The sequence below is a fragment of the Tenrec ecaudatus genome (assembly GCF_050624435.1).
Source record: "Tenrec ecaudatus isolate mTenEca1 chromosome 5 unlocalized genomic scaffold, mTenEca1.hap1 SUPER_5_unloc_1, whole genome shotgun sequence".
Taxonomy (NCBI): domain Eukaryota; kingdom Metazoa; phylum Chordata; class Mammalia; order Afrosoricida; family Tenrecidae; genus Tenrec; species Tenrec ecaudatus.
The window spans coordinates 612,474-621,782 of NW_027457599.1; the positions used below are offsets into that span (position 1 = coordinate 612,474).

Consider the following 9,309-nt stretch of genomic DNA (forward strand, 5'->3'; position numbering starts at 1 on the left):
TCTGGCACCTCATCCAAGGCCTTTCCCCTGTGATCTCATTACTGAGTAGCTGCTCCTCTACCACCCACCTCCGTCACCTCATCTAAATACAGGGGAGATGAGTATGTCTTCTTTGCTGCTCCTTCCCTGAGTCCACCCCAGGAGCTCCCTGAACAGATCATCAATCACTTCTCATTACACCTGCAGCAGCCGTCAGATACTGCTGAACAGAGACAGGCGCCTCCCCTGCTGCTGCCAGGCTCCAGTGCACATGTGCACACACACGTGCACACACATTGTACAGGCCCACTCACATGGACACACAAGCATGCACACCCATGTGCACAAACTTTGTTCAGAGGTGGGAATTCTGCCCATTTTAGCCTCTAATATTGCAATCAGAGAGTGATAGAACAATGAAAGATGAAGGTGGATGAAGGAAGATCTATTTATTCCCTTACTTGTTACATAACCATTCAGGGCTCTTTTTTTATCCGTACAAACACACCACCACCACCATCAACAATCATCAAGTAGCTGTCATGTATGCAGTGCTGCCCTATTCAAGGCGGTGCTGAGTATGTGAGGAGGATTCTCTCTAAAGCACAGCTCTGAGGAAGTCTGTCTCCTTCGCACTTTTACACACGCTGGGAGAGGAGCCTGCAGGAGGCTCCGTGCGTTGGGTGAAGCCACACGATGAGTGAGGAGACCGAGTGTGAAGCCAGGGGAATGAGAGCGCAGAGTTCACCACTTCACCACCATGCTGGTGTGCACAATCGATGAAAGGGTGGCTGCCAGCTGCAGGACAGAAAAAAAGTAAAGCATGTAACTTGTGGTTTTAGCTCTGGCTTACTTCCAAAAGGAATTGTTTTTGTTGTTCTAAAAAGCTTTATACCAAAAAAAAAAGAAAGAAAGCTTTTTACCTCTATAAAAACAAAAGGCTACTGCTGTCAAGCACCTTCAGACTCAAGCCAGAGGAGAGCTCTCCCAGTGGGCTTCCAAGCTGTAAATCTTCACAGAAACACAGTACCTCCTGTGGAGTAGCTGGTTGGTTCAAGCCAGCAACCTGGCAGTTAACAAGTATGTCCCTTGTACCTGTAATACCTGTATAAAGTGTATTAAATATGAACTACTCCTGGTGTGTAATTTTAAATTGAATTATTGTGCCTGGAACTTTTTTTTTAATAGCTAAGAATGGTGAAATCAGACTCCTTTAGATGTTATGAGAAGAATAGACACTACACAGGGCTTGGACCCAACCCAGCTTAATTCAAAGGAAGGCAGATTTATTTTCTTCTGCTTCCCAGAAGGTTCCTCAGCAGAACGTGTGTTAAACAAAATTGTTTAGCTATGGAAAAGAGCAATCTCCTCTTGGGAAGATTCTGGTAGAAAGGGGCTTTGGTTACATATCCAGCTCAACCCAGCCCCAGAGCCCTCGTCATGTTTTATTTTGTTTTGCCCTTGACACTGATTGTCTTGGGAACTGTGGCCCCCGAGCAATGGCCAGGAAGTCAGGTCTTCTTGATGTAAATCCTCTAATATCCCCTACAATGATTTTCAGTGCCAATGGTAAGGCCCGCCTAGTGGCTGCCACATGCCCCTGAGCAGACACGTCAGAGCAGATGAGAGCATGAGACAGCATTTAAGAGAATGGTAGGCTGGCCTTGACTTAGCTGTTTGGCCTCTCCTCAGAAGTCATTTGTGACACTGACTGTCATGGGTTTCATTAAGAACAAGTCTATCTCTACCAAAGAAAACTGCAAGGTAAGAGGACTTTCAGCTCCAGCTACATATGTCTCCAAACTTACTTACATATTGTCCTGTTTTCAGAAGAAAAAAAATTTACTCAGTGCCTCCCGGGCAAATAAAAACTTTGGTACTACAACCTACAATCCCAGATAAAGTGTAGGTATCTGCTTTGGCAGCTCCCCTGGATCGAGCTGCTCCAGTAGCTCTCCACAAAAACCCTGTGAAGAGATGATCAGGCAGGATAGCCTAGTCTGTTCTGCAGAAAGAAGCTACCCCTGGAACCTCAGTGGCTTAAAATCTAGAAGTTTATTCTTGTTCATGCAAATTCTGACACTGGAAGGGCAATTCTACAGGGTGTTTGTCCTGCACACCGTCCGTCAGTGATTCGGGCTGCTTCACAAATATGGTGCCACCAGATCAAAAGGTGGATTCCAGGTCATCACAGAAGAGGAAGAGAGAAGTGGGGGTTGTGGATCAGTCTTTACATGCTTTGACACTTTAGTTGACATAGATCGCTGGATAGGGCTGCTTATATAAAGGTTATCAGTTCAAACCACCTAGCTGTACCACAAAAGGAAGGAGTCATCTGTTTTCATAAAGGGTACAGCCTAGCCAACCTCATGCAACAATTGTACTCTGTACCACAAGGGGTGAGCATGAGTCAGAACTGACTTGAAGGCAACAGGATTTGGGTTTTTTGTTTGTTTGGTTGGTTGGTTGGTTGATTGGTTTGGTTTGGTGAGTGGGAGGTGGTTCTACCTACAGCATATTAATCTGAAGTAGTCACTTTAGGTTTTTTTGTTTGTTTTTTGAGAGATGTGGAAAAGCTCATTGGCTTTAATGGGGAGTTAACTCTGCCGCAGACGGCCTCCTCAAAATTTCCCTCCCGCTTCAGAAACTAGCAGAGATTTTCAATGAAGGAGCCTGCTGGCACCCGCTGGACATCTCCTTGCAAGGTCAGTCCTTTGGAGCCATTGGGAGGGAGAAAAAAGAGACTTTTATTCCTGTAAAGAATTCCAGCCCCAGAAATCCTGAGGGGGAAATTCTGCCCTGTCCTCTCGGGTCACTATGAGTCCGAATTGAATTTATGGCTATGAGTTGAGTTGTAATTCCATTCACTTACTGCTATTGACAGGTTGCTAGATTAGGGCTTGTCTTCCCAAATGCCAGCACTAAACGAAATTGAGCTGTCCAGGCCACAACAAAGGGGTTGGAAATACATCAGGCACACTCATTAGACACCTATGGCAAAATTCAGAACTGAGCATGCTCTGACCCAAGTCATGTAGACCCAGGTGGAAGGTCCACCTGGTCATACAGAATAGGACTTCACAAAAGTGCACCGAAATCAACCAATACGATCGACCAATGTCCTCCAGTGGTGTTGGGAGGTGATAGAAGTAGGCCTGGGCTCCTTGTCACCCTCCCTTGTTCACGTGCTCTGCAAGTGGAGGGTGAGGCCCTTGGGGGTTCCTGCCGTGGCTCCTCAGCTGGTTCTGCACTCCTGCTCAGGTATTCCTCCCATGAAACCGCCATATTCAGCTGCAAACTTTCCCCACCCCTGCCATGCAGCCCGGCGTGCTTTCCGGAGATACTGGGGACTTTTGGGGACTGCGATACCTGAAACTTTCTTCCATAACATTCACTTGGATTTACAAAACTGCTTCTGCCATATGAATTCTTTCAGCGTTGCTAAGCAAGAACTGAGGTCAACCACCCCAGAAACCTAACACTATCAAGTCAATTCTGACTTATATCAATCTAGGGGGTCCTCAAACTATGGCCTGCGGGCCGCATGGCCCTCAGAGGACATTTATTCAGCACGCCGGGTGTTTTTGCCCCGTTTTTTTTAACTTCAAATTAGGTATGTGCAGTGCGCATAGGCATTTGTGCATAGTTTTATTTTTAAACTATCATCCGGCCCTCCAGCGGGTTTGAGGGACAATGAACTGGCCTGCTGTTTAAAAAGTTTGAGGACCCCTGAAAGGACAACGTAGAACTATGCCTGTGGGTTCCCGAAGTTCTAAATCTTTACAGGAGCTGAGAACCGCATCTTTCTCTGTGAGCCACTAGCGGATTCCAACTGGCCGGCCTCATGGTCACACACATTCCACCAGGCTCCTTGAGCCTTAACTTGATAATTTAATGAAATGATACTTCTCCAAGTCACACTGTATCATGGTCTATAATCTTGCTATTCTAATATCAAATTTAAAATAAGGAATATAGTTAAGCTCCAAATCCATAAGCAATAAGATCATTGAATCTCTTTGGACACTATTACTTAAAAAAAGAAAAAACTCTGTTCAATTATTTTCAGCACAGAAAAGCTTCCAGCGTTTACAGCTTAGTATTTAATTGCTTTTTCTCTTCTTCTTTTGCATTGGTGAATCATTTTGAGCTTATAATAATGTCAAAATAATAGTTTCCAGAGCCTCCAGGCATTCACTGTGTAATGATCATTTAAAAGATTTCTTGGTTAGAGGGTCCTCAAAAGAATAAAAAGCGTGTCCGCATCCCTGGTCATTTCTATATTCAAAAGAAGAAATTGCTCATCAAATGCTACAAGCCAATTTCTTTCTTCAGCCAAACTGTCCATTTTAGCATCACTGAATTAAGCAAATGGTTCTACATTTCAAAGTCAACAATGATACTCTTTTCCCTTTAACACGAGCATCTTAAACAGCTCAAAAAGTAGTCGAGCTCTTTATTATGGCTTTTCCTGAGAAAGCTGTTTCGTTGTTTATTTTATTTATTCATCTAGACTTTCATGTTAAGATTTGTGTATTTTAAGTTCTGCTAGTCAGGACATTTTAAACGGAGCCAGATTTTTTTTTATACTTTGTCTTTTAAAATATAATGAGACTGAGCAGTACATCCCTTAATAAAATATAAAGTCTTCCTATTTCTGTTTGTTTGTAATTTCCCTAAGGATAACTCTTAAAGTAGTAAAACCAAAACCCCCCATAATGAATTACATTTGGTCTACTGGGGGTTGTGGCCAACCTTTAGATAGAAAAATCCAGAGACTCCCTTCTGCATCTCCTTTCCCAACCAAACCCCGGTGGCTGGAGGCCGGAAGGAAGAAAGAGGCTGGGCTGCTGGGGCAGGGTGGGGAAGGGGTAACCTTGCAGATTATTTCAAATTCTACTCTGAAGGCAGAAAGTTATCCAAATGAGATAGCTAGAGATTCACTTCCTTAGAAAAAGATTGAAATTAATGTGTCCCTTAGAAAAGCCAAAGGAAAAAAGTCGTTATTAATTTAGGCAATTGAAGAACTTTGAAAGCCATGTCTAGTACATAAAAACACCTGTCCCTCGAGCCCATTGGCCTAGGAAACTGAATTTTTATACCATGTAAAATAAAGGAAGGTCATTTCTTAGACTTGCTCAACAGAAGATTGTCATTTTAAACCAGTTACTGTAATGAGAAGCTGGGTTTTCGTAAAAAGGACTGAATGCTTGAGTCAGTGTGAAATGAAATTAGAGATGCATGTTCTGCGCATGGCAGCATTTCCGGAGGAGTCTGTGTTCCCGTGACTGCTCTCAATCTGTCTCGTGCCTTCTGGGAAACTCACAGCGTGGTGCCCACATCTAGTCTCTCGGACTTTCTTGCCAGCTTTGGAAAGGTGTTGAGTCTGTTGGATCTGCTGCACAGAGACAGCATGCAAGTGGACCCTTCCCACATTCCTCAGAGAGCAGCCCCCCAGTGTAAAGCTGTGGGTGAGGTTTGATGACCTTTGCCCCTTCATCATCCCGCATTCTTTGACGGACCCAAGCGCTCCCCCGAGGCATTACCGGAGAAGCAGCTACCCCATAGTTTCCAGATGGTGGGTATCAGCCTGTGTGCTCATTGGGATTGCCAGAGAGCTGTCCAAAAGACATCTTTGTCCCATCTCCACTGAGTCCGATTTTATTGGTCTGGAATGCAGCCTAGGTGCTTGGATTTTTTTCTCTCTCATAAGTTTTTATTGTGAATTGGGTGAAGGTTTACCAAGATCATCAGTTTTTTATTCAACAATTCATACACATTGTGTTTTATGCCACTTATTGCAATCTCCACAATATAATATGACTTATTCCACTCCCTACTTATGTCTTCTGTTTCCCTTCCTCCTCTCTTCCTACCCTTCTGAACTTGGGCCTTGGATTAATACTGCCCTTTTGAGATCAAATGGTTTGCTGTTTTCAGGTTTGTGTGCCTCACTTGTGTAATTGCTCCCATTATAGACCAATCTATTATTTGGCTGAATATTGAACCACAGGTAGGAGTTCATTTTCAAACTTAGTGAATAAGGACCATCATTTCAGAGGTTCTGTTAGTCCCTATCCAGCCAATAAGCCTGGTCTCTTTTATGACTGTGAATTTTGCTTCACTATCTAGGACCTTTTGATGTGATCCCTTTCAAAGAAGTTGGAATTGATAGTTGGAGATCATCTAGTTATTCTGTGCTCAGAGTCATGAAGTCTAATGTTCATGTGGTCCACTCACCACTCTTTCCTCCAGAGTGAGGGTGACAATACTTGCCACCTAGATGGCCACTTGTGAGCTTCTGAGATCCAGCTGCTACTCACCAGCGTGGATGTCGACCATAGTCTTTACAGTCTAGGTAATGACAATTGTCCTTGGTGTCCTTCACAACTATAATCCCCAGCCCCCAAGCCCAATAAAGCACTCCCTCCAGTTGTTCGGTTATGCCTAAGGAGTTTTGATAACTTCATCTTCTGTGTGCTCCGGAATATTCAATTCCCTGGATGATCAGAATGGTCAGTCAGGGCTCAGAATCTTGGTGTTAAGGCTCCTGGTGAGATCCTGGCACATCAGACACAGAGGTTGTGAGGCTAGAGGATGGGCAGAAGGGGATCATACTGAGTCTAACAAGGAAAGAAAAGGAAATGAAGGATATAAGCAATTAAAAGCAAGCGCATAAATAGATACAAATACACAGATGGCCCTTGCAACATTATTCCCAATCTCGCAAACGTGTCAACGGTCTAAATACCCATCAATAGGTGAATGGATAAGTCAAACATGTTGCCTATGGTATATACAATGGACTACTACTCAGCCATAAAGAGAAATGAACTCTTGACACAGGCTACAAGAGGAATGAACCTCATAAGCATTATGCTGAGTGAAATAAATCAGCTTCAAAAAGGACACATTTTGCTTAATTCCACTTACAAGAAATATCTAGGCTAGGAAAATGAATAGAGACAAACATATCCCAATTGTTTCCAGGGATAGGTAGGAAGGTAAGTATGGTTGTTACATAATGCCATGTCAATTGGACAAATAAGTGAGGTGGAGTCTTTCTTATACCTATATGAGTGTCCTTGGATTTATTTCTCTAGTCAACCCAGCCTAACCCAGTAGGGCCTGGAGGGGAAGTGCCATCCCTGAGACGATACTGAGCTTCCATAAGGGTGATGACATAATTTTGGAATGGGTAAGGATGATAATATGAACAACATGCAGAATGCCACTTAGTTATAATCTTGTAGAGCGTGGAAGTGACGAATGTTTTGATGCATGTATATTTAGTACGATTTTTAAAGAGTGTACGCAAAAGAGCAATATGGCAAGTCTGTGTTGCCATTTGCTGTTGCTCAGCTAAAAGCGATTCGGGCCTGTGTAGTCCAAAGGGAACCACAGAGGCTCAGGAGGAAAGCTGGTACCATCTCCAACTAAGACTTGTCTGACCAAATGCAGAGTCTCCCTTCAAGTAACTGACAGGTCAGAGGCAGCTCATCTCTGCTGCAGAAGCAATGATTTGTCTCAATTCCCAGACCACTGTCACAACCATGTCTTGTTGCCCTCGGTGCCCCCCTTCCCCACCACAATAAGTCACTAGAAAGCCATGCTTCATTTAAAAACAAACAAATAAACCCCTTCTGCCTCCATCCTGGCACTGTTTCAGCTTATTTAGCATCATAACATATGTCATCTGTTTCCCTAAACAATCTAACATGGACATGGCACGATGGGACTGATGAGTTAGGCAAATGAGAACCAGCCTGCCCTCTGAACACACACGATGGCATTTGACTTGCTGTCAGTAGATGCTGTCGCGTTTCTTCTCCTCTTTCCTGGAAAATAAATACAGAAAAGAAAGAGGACATGAAAAGGGCTGCAAGATGTTTAGCTCTGGTCTTTCTAGAAAGTGTAGAAAAAAAGTATGTGACCCCTGCCTGCCTTTAGATGCCCCACTCCTCTGGCTAACAAGGATTGCGCACTGACCATGGACAAGACATCTGGATCTGGGGGGAGGATATAACAATTGCCCCCACCAGCAAAGAGTTTCCAGATTTACGGGACTGCACAGGCCAGGGAGCAGCTCATAAAAAGAACAAGAAGAATCGCAAAGGAGGGTGTGCTCCAGCACCACTTCGTCCAGCTGCAGACACATGAAGGCAAAGTTTCCTTTGCTTTCAGTCAAGTTTATGATTTCCGCGGCATCCCTTACCAACACCTTCACAAAGATCTAGGTTCTTGGGTTGTTTCGTTCCAGGGCGGACATCACCTTGGTAAAGCCACACTCTAAGGACAGCTCATGGTCCTCCACCTATATGTTTTGAAAGGGGCCATGTTAAAACCCCTGGCTCAGACTTTCAGGACTGGGCACAATACAGCAAACCCACCATGGGGACAGCAGGATTTGGTAACACTCTCATCTCCATCACAACCTGGACCTGGCAAAGCTATTTTCTTCCACTCACCATCTTTCAATCAATATTTACTCAGCTATTAGTTGCTCCCCAGGCTCAGCATCAGAAAAGTGTTCAAACGTTACCTAATTGTCCATCTAATGGTAGAGGTCTGTGCAAGGGATATGAGAGCAAGAGGCTCAGAGATGATCAGTGGGTAACGAGAGAGGGATTCACCTTTATCATTTGTAGAAAGCCCCTGGCAGACTTTCCCTGGAGCAAGCAAATAAAGCTGCTCCCGGCTCAGCTCCATTCCTGATCTGGTCTTGCCATGAGACTATCCAGGCTTTGTCCAAACCCCACGTTCTGGAAACCACGAGTGGAAGGAGGTGGATCTTGGGGATACCATGGAAAAGAATGGGCATTGCACAACACTTCATTGTACTCATATGGAGCTTATACAAAGGCCAAGAGATAGAACCAGGTGAGACTGTGAACAGGACAAGGTGATACTGCATGGTTTAAAATCAGAAAAGGTGTGCATCAGGGTTGTATCCTTTCACTGTTTTTATTCCATCTGTATGCTGAGCAATTTATACAAGAAGCTGGCCTATGTGAAAAAGAACATGGCATCAGGATTAGAGGAAGACCCAAGTAATGTCATTAGGAACATTTTCTCACTAAAAATTTTAGGTCATGGCATCAAAAAAGTGTCATTTTAACCTAAATGGGTTTTTAGACCAGTGAAATAACAGCGAGAGTGAGTCAGCATTGTGCACAGAATTGAGCGATACTGGTTCTTTGGGAAATTCATAATCCAACACTGACACTGCTGAGATAAAGGATGACAGTGAGGAAGATTCTACACCTGAGCTCTGTGATGGGCCAACGTGGTGCTCTACTCTCTTCAGGAATGGATGAGCCAGCTCCACCA

At 44.0% G+C, this 9,309-nt stretch overlaps 1 long non-coding RNA gene across 1 annotated transcript; it reads right to left on the reverse strand.

The window, feature by feature from the left end:
* Positions 1 to 408: 408 nt before the first annotated feature.
* LOC142435867 (uncharacterized) lies at positions 409 to 7,930 on the reverse strand. Its single transcript, XR_012781617.1, has 3 exons — positions 7,763 to 7,930; positions 903 to 6,602; positions 409 to 777 (listed from the first exon to the last, which is right to left on the reverse strand). It is a non-coding gene; the product is annotated as an uncharacterized LOC142435867 (long non-coding RNA).
* Positions 7,931 to 9,309: the final 1,379 nt, after the last annotated feature.